Source organism: Dermacentor albipictus, chromosome 5 (assembly GCF_038994185.2).
Source record: "Dermacentor albipictus isolate Rhodes 1998 colony chromosome 5, USDA_Dalb.pri_finalv2, whole genome shotgun sequence".
NCBI lineage: Eukaryota > Metazoa > Arthropoda > Arachnida > Ixodida > Ixodidae > Dermacentor > Dermacentor albipictus.
The window spans coordinates 143303548-143323692 of NC_091825.1; the positions used below are offsets into that span (position 1 = coordinate 143303548).

The 20145-nt window shown below is 45.6% G+C and overlaps 1 protein-coding gene across 3 annotated transcripts in view; it reads right to left on the reverse strand.

Annotated features, from left to right (window-relative positions):
• The window catches only part of LOC139060175 (serine-rich adhesin for platelets-like), an 841896-nt gene that overhangs the window by 184366 nt on the left and 637385 nt on the right, over positions 1–20145 (reverse strand). Inside the window, exon 1 of one of the 3 annotated variants that reach the window (XM_070539105.1) lies at positions 914–1041. The exons of the other annotated variants lie outside the window; for them this stretch is intronic. The gene's annotated coding sequence lies outside the window, so the exon portion shown is untranslated. Of the gene's footprint in view, positions 1–913; positions 1042–20145 lie in introns of those variants that run through there. 3 annotated transcript variants of the gene reach the window in all.

Consider the following 20145-nt stretch of genomic DNA (forward strand, 5'->3'; position numbering starts at 1 on the left):
GGAGCAGGATGTTTTTGAAAAGTCAGTCATCCCCTTAATGATACGCGAAGGTGGTATTTGCTTTAACGTCAATAGTCGAAAATGTTATTAAAAAATATCGACTATCGTTGTTTGACGCGCTGAGCTGCAAAGGTTTACATGGTACCTGTCATCGTTTGATCTACCTATGCACAGGATGAGACTCAGTTGAATGTTTAAACTGCCTTTAGAAGATGAAGCACTTACTTGGACCCAACCTGTCTTATGCAAAGAAGAAAGTCGTGACTTCCAACTAGGTGAGTGAAGAAACAGTTCCCGAAAGCATCACATTAATGCAATGTCACTGCTTCAAACACGCCATTCCGCATATACCGGGGTACAAACAGTCCAGAGATCAGCAAACGCCAAAATACCGGCGGCGCGGCCTAACTGAGTCGTCCAAAAAACCATCACTGCGATGCAATCGTTCCCTGATACAGCGGTCGTACAGAGTTAATCAAAGCACTAGGGTCATGACGACCACAACGATGACGGTGATGTTCCCGGCTCGAATCATAACGGCGATGGGGCCATTCAGAAAACTCCCGTTCGCGCCTGTCCTTCTTTCCCCTGGCTCCTTTCAGACCGACACGATCGCGACATCATTTCGTTGACGACGTCGAGGCGCGCGGTGGCGGCTCACCCGAAAAAACGAGGCCAAACCGACTCCGAGCACGTCACGCACTCTTACACACACCGGGATTGAAATGTCGCCGCCGGCCCAGAAACTGGTGGCTTCAAATAAGCGGCGCCGCGGCTTTTACGCCGCATGTTCAGTAGGCGAGTATGCAAGTCGACTTAAGGAGAACAGGTAAAAGAGAGAGAGAGGAAAAAAAGGAAGAGCAAAGAAAAACGAACGAGGGGATTTAGTGAGCTGAGAAGAGCGTTCCCTCACCATGGTCAGTGTGACAGCAGAGTACGGCGAAGCAAAGCGCAAAGCTCGAGGCCGCAAGCTCGTTCACTGCACGAACGCTTGCGACGACGGCGCTGGCACTAGGGGCGAAATCCAGTGCTGGGTCAGTGGGCCGGCAGTGCGTTGGACGCGGCGGCGTCAGCAGCAGAACCAGCGGCGGAGACAGAGGCGCGCCGGGCAACCACACGCGCCATGCGCACTTGGCCTCGGATGTCGGCGCCGGTGGACGGGCCGCGTTCCCGGCATCCCTCCCTGCTCCGGCCCCTCTCCTCTACTCGGCGCTGCTCCTTCTTCCAGAGCATCCTCCCGGTCAGGGAGAACTCTGCTCCCGTCCTTTCCCCCACGCTCACACAGCCTCCTCTCCCGTTTCCCTAGCGCGCCGAGCTCTCCCCTCGCCTTCGCTTTCGTCCGAGCCAGCGCCGCCACGAGGGATGGCTCCGTCCGGCGTCTCCTTTATTTACGTCCCGAGAAACCCATCTGCTGCTCGGCCGCCGAGCGCCGCCGATCGCTGCGGCACCTAGCGGCGCGCGTTGTGCCGCCAGGGCTTACCATTGGCGGTCGCCTAGGTAACCCGGCGCCACGGCGTCCCCGATGCTACGATGGCGCTCGCGGGCTGCCACGCGCGTGTCGTGCATTGTAGACCCGAGAACTAGCTCGAACTCGTTGTAGCGCGAGGTTATGCCAACGTCGGTGAAGTGCCTTGCCTAGTTTCTCTCTTTTATTCTGCCTCCCTGCCTGTACTGCTGATTGTCGACGCTGTGATTGGCGAACCAAAATTTGACGCGTCATTAATCTCTGCCGAGCATGTGTCGTTGCTGCAAAAGCTGTACGCTTGCTCCACTTTCATAACATGGCACCTCGCCCTATTGATGTTAGCCTTTGCAAGCGACGTCTCTGATGCATTGTAGTGCCACCCTACATGCCCGCAACGTGCTCAGAAGCCTGTCTGCGGCGGGATCACTCAAATGCCAGTTTGTTTTGTTTCAGGAGCCTGGTATTGCTTCTCATTACAAGAAGAGCGCTGTCTGGCATTGGTTTCGCTTTGTCTTCTCTTCTGCTTTTTATTTCTTTTCTAAGTCTCTCGTCGGCGTCTGACCCAGTTGTACGGGAAGCTATCGGGTGGAGAGAGTTGAAGGGGCAAAGGACCAGCCAGATAGCATGTACGCGTGCCTTTTTACATTTTGAGTATTTCTCAACTCAGTCCTTTCCCCTTCCTCGGTTTATGGCCTTTGTTTTGCTGTATTCTTAACTCCGCTCTGACTTTGTCCCCTTCCATTAGCCCTACTTTCATTTTTTGCCAAATTTATTTTATTATCCCGGCACCGCGGTCCCGGCCCGCTAATCTATAAATAGCGTGCCCTTGCTTTCGGAAAGCAGCATGGCATCGCGTGACTTCCCCAAAGGGGGAATCAATTACACTGTGCGATAAATTCACTGGTGCTTGTAGGCGTCGCCCTGTGAAAAGCGGCTATCTGTCGTGAACTACTGAGTGTAATCGGCCGGTAATCATCAGTGATGAGGGATGAGGATGATTGCAGTTATAATTAGTTTCTAAAGAAGAAAACGGTGGACCTTATGAAATTCGCATTTAAGTGTGCAGTCATTGTCCCCCAAATATGAAGGTGCGAGAAATACTTTTTTCGCAGTCAGGGGAGGACATGCCCAGATACTAAGGCCTGGAGAAAAACTAAATTGTATTAAAAAAGACGAGTGATTCTAAATTATGCTCGAACATCGTGCTCACCTAAACGTGCACGCACGTTCCTGAAGGAAGGCGAAAATACAATTATTTCTTTATGGGCCTCGCTCATTTCCGCATTCAGTTCTCGCAATTGTGACCTTTTTTTTATTGTGTTCTTCGTTAAATGAATATAGATTTTCTCTTTGCCTTAGCATTCCTTTTCCTAATCTTCAATAACAAGGGTATCTAATACGGCTTTCTGCTACGAACTCTGTACAGAACACGTAGGTACCTGCTCTGGAGCAATTAGATGTGCGCAATTTTTTTCTTCTTCTGTCAATTTACAACGATATCGTGATTATTTTGTACTCAAATTCCATGAATCTCTGTTAATTTACAGCAAAGAATAAAATGAAGTACAATAAACAAAGAGTGTCTTCTGGACGGTGTCTAAAGAATATACGAGAAAAAAAAAACCCTGAGTGCTAACTTTACGCGTCAAGGGGGCAAAAGATGGGGTCGGCCGGAGTGAAGTAGAGCTGAGCGATAAGAGGCTATAGGAGTGGAAGTAAGGGTATGGGGGAGGGAAGGGGTGCCTGAGCCGCAATCTCGGGCGCACAGGTCCTCGCGTTCCCGAGCTGCAGCTCAGCAGAGGCGAATGAAGGGACTCCGAGCCAAACTTCTCCGCTCTTACCCGCAAAGGAGGCGAGAGAGAGACCAGAGATATAGGTCGGTCGCCCGTCCTCAGGGGCGAGCGAAGGGCGAGGGGGAATGGCTATATACAGCCCAGTTCTTCGAGACAAATTACGAAACTCTCGAAGGAGCGATCTACCGACGAGGTGGTGCTGACAGCTACGTCGAAAAGGAGAAAGAGAGCAGCGGGGGAAAGAAAAAGAAATGCAGGGCGCTGCAGACGTGAAAGAAGAGCCATACAGCATAGCAGGAAGAAGGCAGTAGGTGGGAGCGTTGAATGAGGCTCGGCGCTGGGGAGAAGGAGAGGAGGCGAAGGCTTCATCTCATCTGCTTCGCAGGCAGGCAGGCAGGCAGGCATGTATGCATGCGAGTGAGCTATCTCATCCGTTCTGGCCCTAGCGCGACGACGACGCGGGGAGAACGCGGCACGGAGGCGTCGGATTACCGCGCTCGGCGTCGTCGCTCGCTTCTTCCTCCCGTCTAACACGTGGGCTGAACTCTTACTCTCTGCTAAAGCTCCCCCTCCCCATCATTCCCATCACCTCGTCTTTCCCATTTTGGTTGTTTGCTTCCTAATAGCGTCGACACCAGCTAAAGTTTTCCGCCTGTCATCCTTTTCAGCGTCCCTTCCTTGCATCTCTTCTCTCCCCAGAGACGAAGGCAAGCGAAGATTTTCCGCTATTTGGGGAGGAGACGAGAACTGAAGGGATCGTTAGAGACGGGGATTTAAAAACGCGTCCACGCTTACGCGAGTTTTGCATGTCGGTCCTGTCGAGAAGGTCTCCGAGTTTTCGGACGCATTCACACATGATCTCTGCTGATGCACTGCGGTTTGCCATTATCTCTGTGTGCTTCGCTCCCATACCTACATTATGTTGGGGTTAAAAAGAAAAACTTTAACCAAGATATCTCATCCCGTGCCACTGGGTATAAAGGGTTTTTCGCTAGCATACAGGCGGCACGAAAGAGTTTACTATACCGTGGTCTGCGTCTATGCAACGTCAGTCCTGCTGATAAGTGAGCACAGGAAGTGAGAGCCGCCGTGAAAAGGCTCATGTTTTAAATACCTTATCTTTACCATCTTCATTCATATACCACGTTGAAGAGACCGACAGCCACCCAGAACGGATCACGAGGTTTTGATGAAAATGAAAAGACCATTATTTACAGTTATAGAATGTAGCATGCTGTTCGCAGTGTAAGTATATATAGCAGTTACATGTTTAAATTGTCACAGTAAGTAAAAAGTAAAGATATGTCGCTCCACCTTACTGCACCTTGGTACTAGAGCTGGATGCTTACCGCGTAACAGCGATTACTATAGAAAGGTCGGCTCTCACTAAGTGCACTATACGTACTGCTTAAAATTGTAGCCTTCTTATAATATAGGCGTTTGCGCGTCATACTACACGCATTATGACCTGTAAAGTTCACGCTAACAAGCCATGCAGGCTGCGGGACAATGACTGGAACTGCAAACGACGGAGAGGCGAAGGCGGTTATAATGTTATTATAAACCTCTTTGGGAAAACGGGGCATCCCTCATCGCATAGCGGCGGTTATGAGTGCTTTTGTACGAGTGCGAATTTTTGAGCGAGGACCTGCAGTTCTGTGGTCTCCCTGTTAGGTACATTATGCCATCGCTTGAACACCGCAATTGTAAGCTATTAATTTCTTATAGCTAAGGCGAGTGACGTAGCCAGGAATTTTTTTTCTGGAGAGGCGTTCCCATTTTGCTGAGGAAGGGTGGTGGAAAGAAGGTGGGTGTCACAGGTCGTTTTATGCCTGGTATTCTCTAGTATACACAAAAGTTTGGTAAAAGGGCATTGGGAACATGCCATAGCCGTCTATAGCAATATGTTGCAGAGTAATTGAAGTGAATTGAATTTTATTTTCATATAGATAATTACAAGGTCTGAAAGAAGATGTTTGATCCGATAGGCAGACGAATAAATATTACAGCAACAGCAAAGTGCAAGGTTCCGTGCAGTATAGTGAGAAACTCTCGTGTTCTGTGCAGCTGCCGCTGCTCACACAAGTTTTCTCTCAAACTAAGAAGTAAATATGAAATATCACTTCCTCAGATTTGTAGCTCACCGCTCATGCGTTCTAGACAGAACTGCGGACGCTTCTACACACACAAGTGCCTCATCACCCGGGCACTGATGCAGTGATGGCAGACGATTACGACCGACACGGCTCCGCGCATCCACCGGTCATAACGCACCCACTGGCTGAAAGAAATCCTCCGAACGGCAAAATAATATGAAGAGCTAAGAAAGCAAGGGCAGACTTACGTAAGCGCTTAGCACTATTCATAACGTCGCTCATCGGCCAACCCACAAACACACGAGAGTGCTCGAGGCGCCATGTAGTTTAGCACTGACAGCGAAATCGCAACTTTCTCAGTTTTCTCGTGCTCTCGCAAGAGATACAAAGCGGTGCCAAATCGTTGTCGCTGGAGAAAAGGCACCGAGTTCGATGGTCGGGCAGGGCCACGAAGGGAGGGGCGGCACTAAGCCCTGTGCCTGGCCCAAGCGTGGAAATCTGCATGGGCCCGACGCCAAAACGATCGTGAACAAGCCAAGGCGTTTTTGCAGCCAAAAAAAGGGAAGAAAATTAGGGAAAAAAAGGCCGGGACCTGCTTCACTGGCGCCGCCGTAACCGTTATAATCCGTGGCAAAGCGACGCAAGAGATGCATCCGCTGTGCCCCCGGCCGGAACGTATACGAAATGTTGTGCAAGCTAGCCCCCCCCCCCCCCCCCCCCGCCTCTCACCCCGCTTCCCGATAGCACAGAAACGGGGAGCCAGGCGATTCGGGCTGCTCTAATGGAATTGCCCCATCCTGTAATTTACTGGCGCCGCTCCATCTCGGGACCGTGCTTTTCTCGGTCTCATTATCCTTTTTTTTTGTATGTGTGTATTTTGTTTTCTATGAGTTGCGTTTCCGACCAGAGCGCGATAACGGCGTTTGATCAACCACCAGCACAGTGGCTGCTGCCGATTCCGTGTATATATACCAACGCGGCAGAGATCCAGAGGGAAAAAAAGAGCATTGTTGCGCCTTGCGACGACCCAGATCCGGAATTTGTTGCGTCTTCCCGGACACAATGAGCAAGCGCTTCTTTATACACCCCCCACCCTCCCCCCAGGTCGCTATGGTTGGAAGCATGGCTGGTTTATTGGCAGTAGAATTCCCGGCGGGATGTAGCTGAGGCCGAGCGTGTAGGGAAGCTGGGAGATCGGGGCGGCGGAGATCGGGAGAAGGGGTCTCTTTAATGTGGACTAGGTGATCAACGAGCTGGCAAAGCGTTTCGCTTCGGGGGCAATACTCCGAAAGTTGTCGCACTACAGCTACTCGTTGCGAGAGAGAGAGAGAGAAAGAGAGAGAGAGAGAGGAGTTGTTTGTGATGCGAATGCGCCTCCTTGTAAGACATCCGGCAGCGCTTAGGGCAAATTTGTCAGGAGATCGATCGCTAGAAGACTAGAATAAAAAAAGCTACGAGAAAGAGAGGCAGAAGAAAAAAAAAACAGAACTCTTGCTGTTCGCTTCTCGATTCGTTTCTCTCGATTTTTTTCTTGATAGAGCTTCTCTGTAAAGAGCGCTGTTCATTTTATGTACGTCTATATAGGGGCAGGGACCACAGCGTATGTGACGTTGAACTGGCCAGACCTGAGAACGAGATACACAACGCCTGAGGGGAGACGTAAAAAAAGAAAAGAGGACAAGCCAAGATTGAAAGGAAGGAAAGAGTGTCGTGACCCGGCTCCAGCGTAGCGCTGCCTTGTATTGGCCTTGCCGTTTATTCATATTTGACTCGGCGGAAACAGGACAGTGGGGAGGCTTCGAGAGGATCACCGTGAAGTCGGAAAAAGGATCTACAGCTGTCCTATAAAGGGACAAAGAAGAGAAGAAAAAAAAGTAAGAGTGGAGGTGGTTTTGACAGACACTTTGTTTTGCGCAAAGAGCTGGAATTTCCGGAATACTTGCGGCAGAGACAAATAGCCTGACTTCGATGAGCAAAGCCAGACCAGCTATTCTTTGTCCTAGCTTTCCATCTTGATCTCGAGTTTCGTAGAAGAACTTGTGGTAAGCAGAATTTATATATTTTTTTCTAGTAATTCAACATTTTTTGCCTGTTTGTTTCGATATGAAAAAGTTACTCTTCGAGTTCGATGAAATAAAGTACTACGCGCAGTGCCAAAGAAAAACTAAAGATGAATTTTAAGTTCAGCTAGATTTGGAAGTTAGACTTCTTGAATAAATATCCGGCCAGTCTCGTCATGACCTGATGAGCCTTAAAGTAAGCAAAAACGGAGTACAGATGGCAGCGCCAATTTCAAGTAAACAAACGAGCTACCAAGAAATTCAGGAATTTTTACAGCAACTGCCTATATAGGGAAAGTTAATTATGTAATTGGTCAACGCAGAAAAAACACAGCGTTGTACTATAGAAAGTAGCGCAGCTAGCAATGGTCTACCAATAAAGTGCGAACCGCGTGTTCTGAGAAAAAGTGAAAATCAAATCAAGTTCGCCGTGGCCGGGAGCTTTTGATCATATTCAACCAAATGGGGTTCCTTAACGTGCACCTAAATCGAAGTCCACAACATTCCTTGTATCCTAGCCCCATGAGAATTCGACGGTCGCGGCTTGGAAGTGATCCAGTGACCTCGGGCTTGGCAGCAAGAGCACCATTGCCACGGAGACACTGCGGCAAGGGGCTACGGGAAGAAAAATTGGACAGCAATCATTGGTCATGAATGTCAACGTAAACAAATAGCCCGAACGAACGAACAAACGAAATAAAGAAAATGAAATAGAACTAACTAACTAACTAACTAACTAACTAACTAACTAACTAACTAACTAACTAACTAACTAACTAACTAACTAACTAACTAACTAACTAACTAACTAACTAACCATCTAACCAACTAACCATCTAACCAACTAACCAACTAACTAACCAACCAACTAACTAACTAACCAACTAACTAACTAACTAACCAACTAACTAACTAACTAACCAACTAACCAACTAACTAACCAACGAACGAACGAACGAACGAACGAACGAACGAACGAACGAACGAACGAACGAACGAACGCTTTCCTTGCCGAGTGCGACCATCGACCAGCTTCTAGAACGGTCGAAAGCGCCAAAGCTATTGCCTTTAACGGTGTCTCTACCAAACGGTCTCCGATAGATGGCGCAAGCGGACGCCGCCCGCACCGCACTCCGTGGAAGTGTGAAGGGAGGCGCGCAGTTCGTGCTAGTTAAACCAAGTTTGACGCAGTTTCGAAGTATACCGCGACCCGCAGTGGCGTAGAGTAGTGGGTGCGACGCAACGCGCATACTCAAGGCTCTCCCCTGCGCCGCCTTCACTCAGGGACGCCACGCAGTTCCGCCGACCGCAACGGCGTTTGCGGGGTTGCCCGTTTATCCTCCTCATTAAAACGGCGAGAGCACTCGGTTGGATTATCTCTCTCGGCGCGAAGACGCTCGCTCCGCGACGCTTCTCGAGCGACTCGCGTAAACATGGTCCTACTAAAACGGTGCATCAAAGTATCAGATGCAGTCGGCGCCAGTCGATAAGAAAAGCTAGCGTAGATAGATAGATAGATAGATAGATAGATAGATAGATAGATAGATAGATAGATAGATAGATAGATAGATAGATAGATAGATAGATAGATAGATAGATAGATAGATAGATAGATAGATAGATAGATAGATAGATAGATAGATAGATAGTGGAAAGCAAAAAGGCTAAGAAGGACGTCCGGTTAGTTACTCTGCACGGGGGAAAATGTAAACGAAGGATTGACGCAAAGAAAGAAAGGGAAAATAAGAGAGTTAATGCGCGTAGTAGCAGATACGAGGTGCCTATAAGCGTCTTATAAGCCATTAAAGCGCGCTTAGTCTTTTCAGTTAATGAAGTGACGACATGCACCCGACATATTTGCTTTTGTAAAAGTTACACCATCCAGTCGGCTGAAAGGGCTACGAACAGATTGACGTTGGACATCGGAGTGGGTGTAGTGGCATTTACGGTTTGGCATTTACCGTTTTTTCATTTACCGAAAGCATATGCTGCTTCTGAGATGCACTCATCCGCACTTCTGTCTTCTGCGGCCGACAAACACACAGTTTATCTGCAGATTGCTGAACGGAATTTTATTAGTTTAGAAACTCTGCAGTGCTTGAGAAACAATTAAGCACAATGAAACTAGCAAAACATGACATGTCGGTAGCCAGAAGATTGAAGCTGAGGTGCATAGCCCCGTGATGGCAAGAAAACCAATCATCTGAAGAAAGCTACGAACCAGGGTAAGGAGCCGCAAATAGGACTGTCCAACATACGTTGACTCATATTTGTTGAAGGTGACGTTGTATTTCTTAGCGTTGTTTGTGGATGTCTTGTATCTTGTGTGCTTACTAACGCGGCACTGGTGACATAAATGGCATACTAAAATGTTTTTTTTCTTTTAAGATTGCCACATACATAAACATACGTCTTTAAATATAACTTTGCCATCCTTGGCAGTTAAGTACTCCATCCTATACGGTGCAATGACGCCGTGGGTAGTCATTGGTGTCGTCATTGGTGTAGTCAGTTGTGTCGGCCAAACTAAGAAGAAACAGTCATATCTGCTCAGATTAATACGTAGATGGAGGTAACTTCTCTGATGCGGCACTGTCAATAACGGCATGAACGAAATAGTTGTGATAAACCCTGTGCTTTGTCACTGTAACAAAGCAATCTTGCAGTTGCAAGCCATCAGACCCAGCATACGGTGCTGTAAAAATGTTCTCGGGGACGGCGCAATTAGTTTACCGCGCAGTTTATCGAAAATAGGCCGCTTTAAAGCACAGATCCATTGAAAGTGGAGCGCAACGAAATTGGCCACCTTGCGAAACCCAAACTTAGAAAGCAGTTAGTCACTGGCAGAAAGGGACAAGATGAACAATATGCGCCACAGTGCGCTATCTTTCAACAGTTTATTCAACAGCTAGAACATCATGGTGTCTATCTCTTGGTTACGTCCCTGTGTTCCAGCGCTGAAATGCTTTCCAACTACCTTTACCAGCCTTCCCAAAACACTGATGTACCCCCCAGCCTGTGCACTGCTGCACGGTACTCCTAGGTCAGAGCACAACCATCGTGTTATTCGGGCCTCCTGCAACGCCGAGCCTGTTGGGACAGCGCTCACTTAATTTGCACACAGCACGGCGGCCTCTCGTACAAGTTCCCTAACTAATTGGTAAAGTAGGTGCAATGTTCAGGAGCAAAGACATTTTTGGGCTATTTATTTTATCGTTAATTGAAAACAACTGAAGAAAGAAGCGCACATGGGTGTTATACGGCCACGAAGATTTCTTATTAACAGTGCCTACTCGTCTTGGACAGACACCCCTTCGCTTGAACGTAATGCCATCTCCTCTCCAGGCACTAGCGCTGTCACGTCTTACCTTTATGGGTGATTTCAAAGGACTCAATCTCAGAGTAGTGTCCTTTTTGGAAATTAACTTACCGACACGGATGCATCAAATGACCCATTGAGCGGAAAAGCCCGGATTATGCAGCACAGAAACTGCACCTAAATTCCCATTGGGTGCAACGTCACGTCCGGTGCGCGCCTCGACGCAGCAAGCGGGTGAAAGGAAACATCTGCTGCCGAGCTGGATGGCCAGGTATTGCTTTAGTGGAGAGGGTATCGCCGCGAAGCTACGCCCCCTCGCTCTCGGAAGTCTGTACTATCCGCACGTTCCTTGTCCGCGCAAGCTCTAGCTTGCGTTCTAACTTCGCCTTGGTAATCGCGATAAAGAAATTATGTATAAATAGACAGAATAAATTGGAAAGAAAAAGCACTGGCGGTAGTGTGTTAGGAACATACGACACCATGCTCAGACGCCGAGTGTATTTACCCACTGGGCTAAACTAGCGCCTCCTAGAAAGCAAGCCTGTGCCTTCTGCTTTATGACATCAATTTCCATTGCGAAGCTCGGCGTGACGAAAGGGGTGACGTCAAAATCACCGCGGCTTACTAGGCAGCATCCACATTAGATTATGTGGCAGTCGGGCAAGGTAGAATGAAGTCACAGATTAGATTATACGCACTGACCTTGTGCTCTTTAGAAGGTGTTGGCCAAGCGTCTAAACGTACTCGCTTGCCCGCGAGGAGTTCAAAACTCGAAGAAACGCTCAGCGACGTTCAAGTGCACGTTAATGCTCTCGCATTCACAGCTCATAAGAAGTGCTTAGATGCCCTCCGATGTTCTTCTATATTCTTCGGTGTCATCCGACATGTTAATTTATCCGCGACGGTTGTTTGAAACAAATTGGGGACGAATTTCATGAACGAAATCAGCTCACTGACATATAGATGTATAGTTTGCTAAAAATGTTCACCTACTGCTTCACTATATTTGCTTCTTTTCTCCATCTCCCTCTTGTACTTTCTTGATCCCCCGTTTCATTTCCTATGGTCAAAACGCACAGGTATATTGTAAAACGCTTTTATGCTTTGTCTTTTGTAAAGGTGCGTTTTCTGCACAACGCTTGAGACTGCTGTGATGCACGCTTTACAGATGGTTGTAGCGAGTGATGGTTTGATCCGATGGGCGCCAACAGGAGCTTGAAGTGCTGGAAACTTTTCTGGCGATTGATAGCCTGGCTCTCGTGATTGAAGCGTAGTAAGCATGACTGCAAAATTCCAAAGCCACAAGTCAAGAGAAACATGAATGCTACATGAATGTTGAGCGAAAAGCAACTGTCCTATTTAAGTAAATAAGATGTGCCCATTCGATGCCACAAGCCACCTGCTATAACATCCTTGGACAGTGCGTGGTAATTTTTGAATAAAAATAAATAATAAAGGAATCTCGACAAGGTTCGTTTTCCCGACTTCTGCCTTCTTTTTCATCATGCGTGTACTACGAAGCCTGTGAAAGGGTTTACCCGCTGGGGTGGCGCAGTGGCTATGGCGTTGCGCCACTAAGCCCAAGGGAGCGGGATCGAATCCCAGCAGCGGCCGCCGCATTTCAACGGGAGTGAAATGCAAAAAACGCCCGTGCACCGTGCATTGGCTGCACGTTAAAGAACCCCACAAAGCCAAAATAAATCCGAAGTACCTTTGTGCGCCATGCCTCATAATCAAATTGTGGTTCTGGCCTGTAAAAGCCCAGAATTTAATTTTAATTTGTGAAAGGGTCTGTTATTGGTTAGCGTCTTTCCTTCACATTGTCCCATCTATGCAGCACAACATAACTTGTGATGTACCTGTATGTGTAACTAACTACAACACAGAAACAAAGATAGGAGGGCGTGGGCCGGTAATCAGCTGTTGGCAGAGATATGGAGAAGGGCTAATGCTGTCGTAGGAGCGACGTGATGTTATAATTTGGTAGGCGGCATGTTAGATGTCACAGGAGAAAAAATGGCAGAAGAAACGACGCTTTGTAACATGACGGCCTTTCTTTAATAAAAGGATTGTTACAAGCCATTCGCATACATTGGAGAAGGTGCAACAAGCAAACGGATGGAGACGGTGGGGGAGAGCCAGGCTACGGCGGTAGCCGACGCCTCACCGAGCGGCCCAGGTACAGAACCACGAAGGCCAACGTTAACGGACGGCGAGAGCTTCCCCCAAGCACAGATTCACCTTTGGTAATCGGGCGCCCGGCGTGGAATCACTTGTACCCTCTTCACCGGTGGCCGTTCCGAGTGCGGCCCGAGCCCTACACCTTCCGCAGCCGGGCCTGACCATTTGACCACGGCTGCAGTATATATAGCTAACAAGTTTAATTAAAAATTTTGGAACACTGTTCAAAGAGGCTTTGTATAGCGAATACCATGCAGGCAGCTTTTCCGCAATTATATTTAAGCCACGTGGATTGGAGAAATAACTGGGAGAGACGATACAGGGTAAAGTACGTGTTTGCGAATCTACGTACACTAGTACAAGTATTGCGAAAGACATATTGCCAAGGACATATTGGAGATATTGCTAACTAACTAACTAACTAACTAACTAACTAACTAACTAACTAACTAACTAACTAACTAACTAACTAACTAACTAACTAACTAACTAACTAACTAACTAACTAACTAACTAACTAACTAACTAACTAACTAACTAACTAACTAACTAACTAACTAACTAACTAACTAACTAACTAACTAACTAACTAACTAACTAACTAACTAACTAACTAACTAACTAACTAACTAACTAACGAACGAACGAACGAACGAACGCACACACAGTCAAGAAAGCAAACAAGCAAATAAACAAAATAAAAAGACAGTCTTAAACTAAAAAAACCAAGCACGTTCCTTGGTTGCACAACACGCGCCACCGAAATTTTTCGACCGCGTTGAAAGAACGTGGACATTTTATTACGATTGGAAAATCACCACTGATTTCTTTCGTATTTGTTTTCTTCGCTTGCCTAGTGAATCTCGTGAACACCGAGTAGAATTACTGATGCATTCTTCATGCTTTGACTTGGAGCTTTCACTTAGCAATAATGGAAAATCAATACGGACTTATGCGGCAGCATGGGCTTCTCGTTTAGTCATGTGCTGCGCTCACGGTTTCAATATCGGCTATCCATATTTCTTTTTCGCGAGATTAGAGCTAGATGAAAAAGAAAGAAAATACAGGTGTTAGGGAAGCAACTTTCACTACAAAGTCGCGAGCAGTACAATGGTGTCGATAAAGCGCTGCTTGCATAAGGAGACGGCTTTGAAGGAGCAAATTATTCAGGATAAAATTAAAATCTGAAACTGTTTTGCATGAAGCTGGCCTCCGTGCGCTGCCACTGCACGGTACATTTGATTGTGTAGAGAATTAGCATATTTTAAGACATGAGCATATACAGGCGCTGGCGCACCGGTGTACTAACGAATATTAACGGGCAACAAACTACGCGCTAATACTACGAAATATAAAAAAAATATATTGGTCAGGAAATGAAGAACGGCCTCCACGAGAAACCTTTAGGCACTTGCGTGTTGGTACTATATGTTTCCAGCGAAAGGTGCACTGCCATAAAGCGACACGCTCGCGGAAACAGCATCCCTTGTGAAGAACTCTACAGACAGCGCGTTTTTTTTAAATGAATGAATGAATGAATGAATGAATGAATGAATGAATGAATGAATGAATGAATGAATGAATGAATGAATGAATGAATGAATGAATGAATGCTTTATTTCAGCTTCTTGTACAGGGCATGTACAACAGCTGGGGTTGACGAGAAAAAAGCAGTCTTCGCAACTGCTTGACAGGCCTCGCCAACCTTGCAACTTTGGATTGGTGACAGTAATGCAATAGAATCAGTGATTACAACGTAAACAGAAGCAAGCAGAATAATATGCAAGTATGTTTGGCATGACACACGTAATACATCTTTTCGTCACTTTTACATTTCATTTATTTACTCTAAAGGCCCGGAATCGGGTAATATCAAAACTATAATAACGAAAGCAAAAAAGCAAGAAAAGCTAGAAACTAAAAAAGTAAACAAACGAGTAAGCTGATTTCAGTCTACATAACGTTTTCTTATGGTAACATATGGTACAGAATGTATACGCTGATAGAACCCGTTGTTTAAGCAGTGTGGAAGTATATATTTTAACATTTGGAATCCGTTGTTCATCATACACCGAGGTGTGATAGATGTGTATTGTGTGCCCATTTCGTATGATGTATAACGCGGCAAAACTTTCATAATACGATGCGAAAATGTGTCATATCGATTAGCAGTGATTTTATACAAACACGCAAGCCTATACGCGAGGATATTATGTACAGGCACAGTATTATACAGTAGGTGTATGGGACGGGTTGGGGTACTCTGTGGAACGTTTGCGATGGCTCTAAGCATTTTTTTTTGGATCATTGCAATTTTTTTAATGTTTGCTATTTGTTGTGGTTGCCCAGACTAGGTTGCAAATAGTTCAGATGCGATTGAAAGAAAGCGTAATAAGCGTCCAATCTCGCGTTAAGAGGCAGAGTGCCTCTATTGCGGGACAAAATATCCTCAAACCTGGACAGATTCAAATAAAGTTTACATACGTGGGCATCCCAGCACATTGTGGGCGGGAATATTACACCGAGAGATGTAAATTCATTTACATGTGCAACGGCATTTTCATTCAGAAAAGGTGGTGGTGGGTCCTGCACATTTTCCTCTCGAGAACGGAAAATCATGGCCTTTGTTTTTGCAACATTAATCTTTAACAAATTCACTGCGGACCATTTTGCAAAAGACTTCAAGACGTTGTTAGCCATTTCACTTTGTTACGCGATATCATATGCGACAAAAAAAAAAACATTGCAGTATCAGCTGCGTATATAATTTATTTACATTGCTTGTTTATGGTAATTGCATCATTAATGTATACATTAAACGAAAGTGGTCTTAAAAGACTACTTCGCGTCCCATCATTCGCAAACTACACAAAATTCTTGTTAATATAAGCATCTGCGTTCTATTCTTCATTGCCAGCAGCGCCGCAATGTTTCCTGATATTGACTGTTTATTTATCTCATTTTCGACGAAGGGAGTACCGCAACACGATAACCTTTCTAACGTACCGTCGTTTAACCTGGCCTCATAAGATGTCGACATAGGCGCCACTGTTTCCATCGACACTTGCAGCGTCAAAGCATACTAGGTCAGGCTAAAACACAGAGAATCGACGTTCTCCTCTTTTTCTTTCCTGGCAAAACATTTTATTCTGGCTTGTAGCAGACTAATATAGGTAGGCTTATAAATGGGGTACGTGTATACTTATAACGGTCGTACTCCTTCTCATAGTGCGCGCCTCTCGAGAGTATGCTCAAAGAGCACCGTCAGATCAAAATGCCCTACGGAACGAATAACATAAGTTCTGAACAGATGGTACGTCCCAGAGAACAGCACCGGCGCGAAAGCTGAGTTCGCAGTTCGGAGCAACAGCTGCCGGAAACGATCTTCCACTACGCTGCGAGCGGCATATATCGCTGAGCAATAGCACGATACGGCATCCGCCAGTCAGAAGCGCCAGTCATCATCTCAATAACTATGGTCAGACGCCGTCAAATCGGCACCAATATGAATGCCTCTTCGAAAGACCTGAAATTACCCATGCCTGAGGCAGCGAACTTCAGCGTATGCCGGCGAAATTCCCGATATTATAGCACAACCTAATCCTCCTCTGTCTTCGACAGCGTCCTCCCTATCAATGTACCCATTCTGTTACTCTAAACAGACGACCGGGTCTCTCCTCAACAGTCTGGATACGCTGCCCGCCAATTACACACCCATGATAAGCTACACTGCGGTTCGCATTAACGCCGCCAATAATCTCCGAAGGATGGATTCACCGGCACTTTGTTTTCTACTTAATTTCACCGAGAATACTATAAGCGAAACTGTTACCTATTTTTCATATTTACCGCATTGCGCTGTCTCACTATCTGTTGTCTTCACGCGCGTCATTTCCCGCTACATCTATCACTGCGCCGATCTCTGCGTTCGCGTTTGTTTGTTAATCTACAAGTTGCGGCTCCACTACGCGATCTGGTATTGAGTGGGAGCTATTCGGGGTGTGGCCTGATAAACGCATGCAAATGCAGAACACTGAAATCACTGACTAGATTTGAATGAGAGAAGTCACATAAGGCCTGCTGCTTTCGTTTCAGGTGTACCACTTTGTAGCAACCACTACAGCCTGGCGCGCGCGCATAGTCTTAAAAACTCTTGACGTAAGCCTGCAGCGCTCTCTGTGAGATGCGGTGTGAGTTCGCACTGGTGGTGGCGTGGGGCTCGCGAATGGATCGATCCTTTCGGATGGTGCTTTTCCGGGAGAACGCTAGATGGCCCAGCGAAACCGCGGCTAACAGGGGCGGCGTTACGAAAATCGGCACACGCAACTTTCTAGATTTTTTGCGCCGTGTAGCGAAATCGTGCCCTTTAGGGTCCCCTTTACTATCTCGCTCTCTCTCTCTCCCACACATACAAACATAAGATAAAGGTAGATAGACAGAGAGAGAGAGAGATACTTCATTTAGCATGAAAGTTTTAAGTATATCACACCCCGCTAGAGACCCGACCGCTCTCTTTATTTGGTGTTCACAGCTCTGAAATAACACCTCGTTTATGCTTAAATCTTAAATGGCAGCTTTATTAGACAGAACGTCTTTAAGTGGACCTTTGATTCCTGTTTTACCGGATACAGCTTACATCACTACATCGGGATACAGAAAATCTTGTTTAGAGAATGATTTAGGTAAGTTTTCGCTGATACCATCTCCAGACTTTCAGCATCTCCGATTTTGCTGGCATAAATAGGGGTGTCCCTCTCGGTGATATCAAGTTACATACACCCGTCTACGCTGTCGCATCTCGCAAGAGAATTTTTATTTGCACAGAGCTGGTTTGATGATGTTCCCTATATGCTACAAATGTAAGGAAATGAGATCAATAGGCCACTACTTTTTATCATGCATGCAGACGATATTCACACCAGAGAAAGATATTACACGAAGCTCCACTCTGAAAAATTGGATTAGGGTTATGTATACCAGTATTATCATCATTTCAGGCCTCGACACTAGGCTATAACCACAGAAACGATTGTTCCGCAGTATTTGGTTACTTAATTGAGACAAAACGATTGCCCGGCTAATTGTTGTATCTTTATTCTACATATCAAACCTGCACTCATTTCACCTAAATTTGCTTCTCTACATCCTTTATTAACATAAATTTTTCTCGACTGTAGCCTCTTTAAACATTCACCTTTCATGTAGTCTGACTGCTCACTCCCATACGAGTTTAGTTGTTGCGTAATCACCTTTTTTTGTATTTCTTTCATTTTACGTTTATCGTCTTCAAAGAATTTCCTTTAGCTACCTCCTGCCGCCCAATTCTCGGCTACCCCACTTTGTGGGTGCGAGCCATGACAGAGGAGGATTATCATCATCACCACCACCACCACCTCGAAGAAGAATGGTCTTTCAAGTAACGAAGATGTCAAGGAAGCTTTGCTTGAACGCGGTTCAAATCACAGCAGAAAAAGTGGATGAAGTATGGAGATTTCAGAAAACAACGTTAACAGGAAATAACAGACTATTTTAGTCAAATGTCTTTTTGCTCTTACTGTGGTATACAAATTCCTTTAACGCGCCTTATCGGCGTCTTTTCGACTTTTGTTCTATGCACTTATTCTTCTTACCCAAGATGTAACCGTTCGGTCATGCGCAAACTGGCCTATTTATTCGACAGACAGAGAAGGGGCAGCATTTTTTGTGTGAGGGATGTGCGCACTACAAGTACCGCAATAAACCGCAGAATAAGGCTCGCAAGAGCTTCATAAAACTGGCCCTTAATAGTAACAATAACAGGCATCCGCATAGATCAGCGAAATATCTTCCGACATATAGAAGCCCACGGGATTCACTTACAAGCATGCTGCGAAGTACGACTTGAGTAACCTTCTAAAATATGTGCTTGATTTTGTGTGCAGTGAGTGACAAATTGTACGCACATGGGAAGTGATTAAGCAACACCGGAGCGATAAATGCAAGCGTTTGAGTACCGTAGCATGTTCTAGTTCTGGGAGTGATAAATTGTAAATGTTCTGTAGGCGCTGTGCTTCGCAATGAGGTTTTGTCTGAGATTGAACTGTTGTCACATGAAAAAAAAAAAAAAACCTTGTGTATCGTCTGGTAATAGACTGCATGTGTGCATGAAAGGAATGTTGACAAATTTTTTTATTTGCAGTACAAATAAAATTGGCCCTCCTATATAGCCTCAAGGAACCCCATACGTAATAACACCCGGATTCAAACTGTTTCTCTGTATTTCAGTGAACTGCTTGCTATAACTCAAGGAACCTTCAATAAGAATTAACAATACACATTTTTTACTTTCTTATAAAGATATTAAATTTGATAGAATCAAATGCGTCTTTAGGGCCTAGAAATATCCCGGTGTTGAGAAGTTGCTTATGTGTGTTATTTCTAATAGTTACCTTAGGATGCTAATTGACGTCCTCTGCTGATATAATTTTTTTGAAAACGAAACTGGCCATCTGTGATCACTTTGGCTTAAACAAAACAAAAACAAGCTCACATTTATAACGTGTTCAATGACTTTAGAGAAAACGAGTAGCAATTAATTTGTAATGTAGTTATTTCGATCATGCACTGTTGCATCATTATGAAGAAAAAGAAAGTTACGTTAAATAAAAAGAAAATAGAAAAAAATACGCGTGCTATCATCATAGAATTCTGAAATATACCCGTCTTCAACATGAAATGTTGAAGCTTCAGGCATAAGCAAATGTGAAATAGACATATCAGCGAGCTCTCTGTCACTGGAAATAATATTAATAGCATTTCATTTAATTTGCAGGTTAACTGCTAAGAAGCCGCTGTAAACATTGCGGTATGAATCGTAAAAATAAGCTTTGCGCATGTGAACATTTGAAATGCGTTTAAATCTGCGTGTCTGTACCGCATATATCGAAAACGTGCAGCAACTGTGAACGACGGTTAGTGATGAATGACAGTCACGGTTAACGGTCACTGACATAACTGCAGGCACGATAGTTCTCTTGGCGATCATCATTATTCGCCTGGTTTCGGCAGCCATGATGTGCTCACATAATTATCCACCTCACATGCGTGGAGTTTTCTTTAAACATCCTTTAAAACATTTCTTGCCTTCCAGCCTCCGCGAGAAAACTTCATATGCATGCTGAAAAACATTGCACCACTTTTTGGTGCAAGGTAATGCGCATTTGCAAGCAAACTTTTGAGCTGTTCGAGCCAC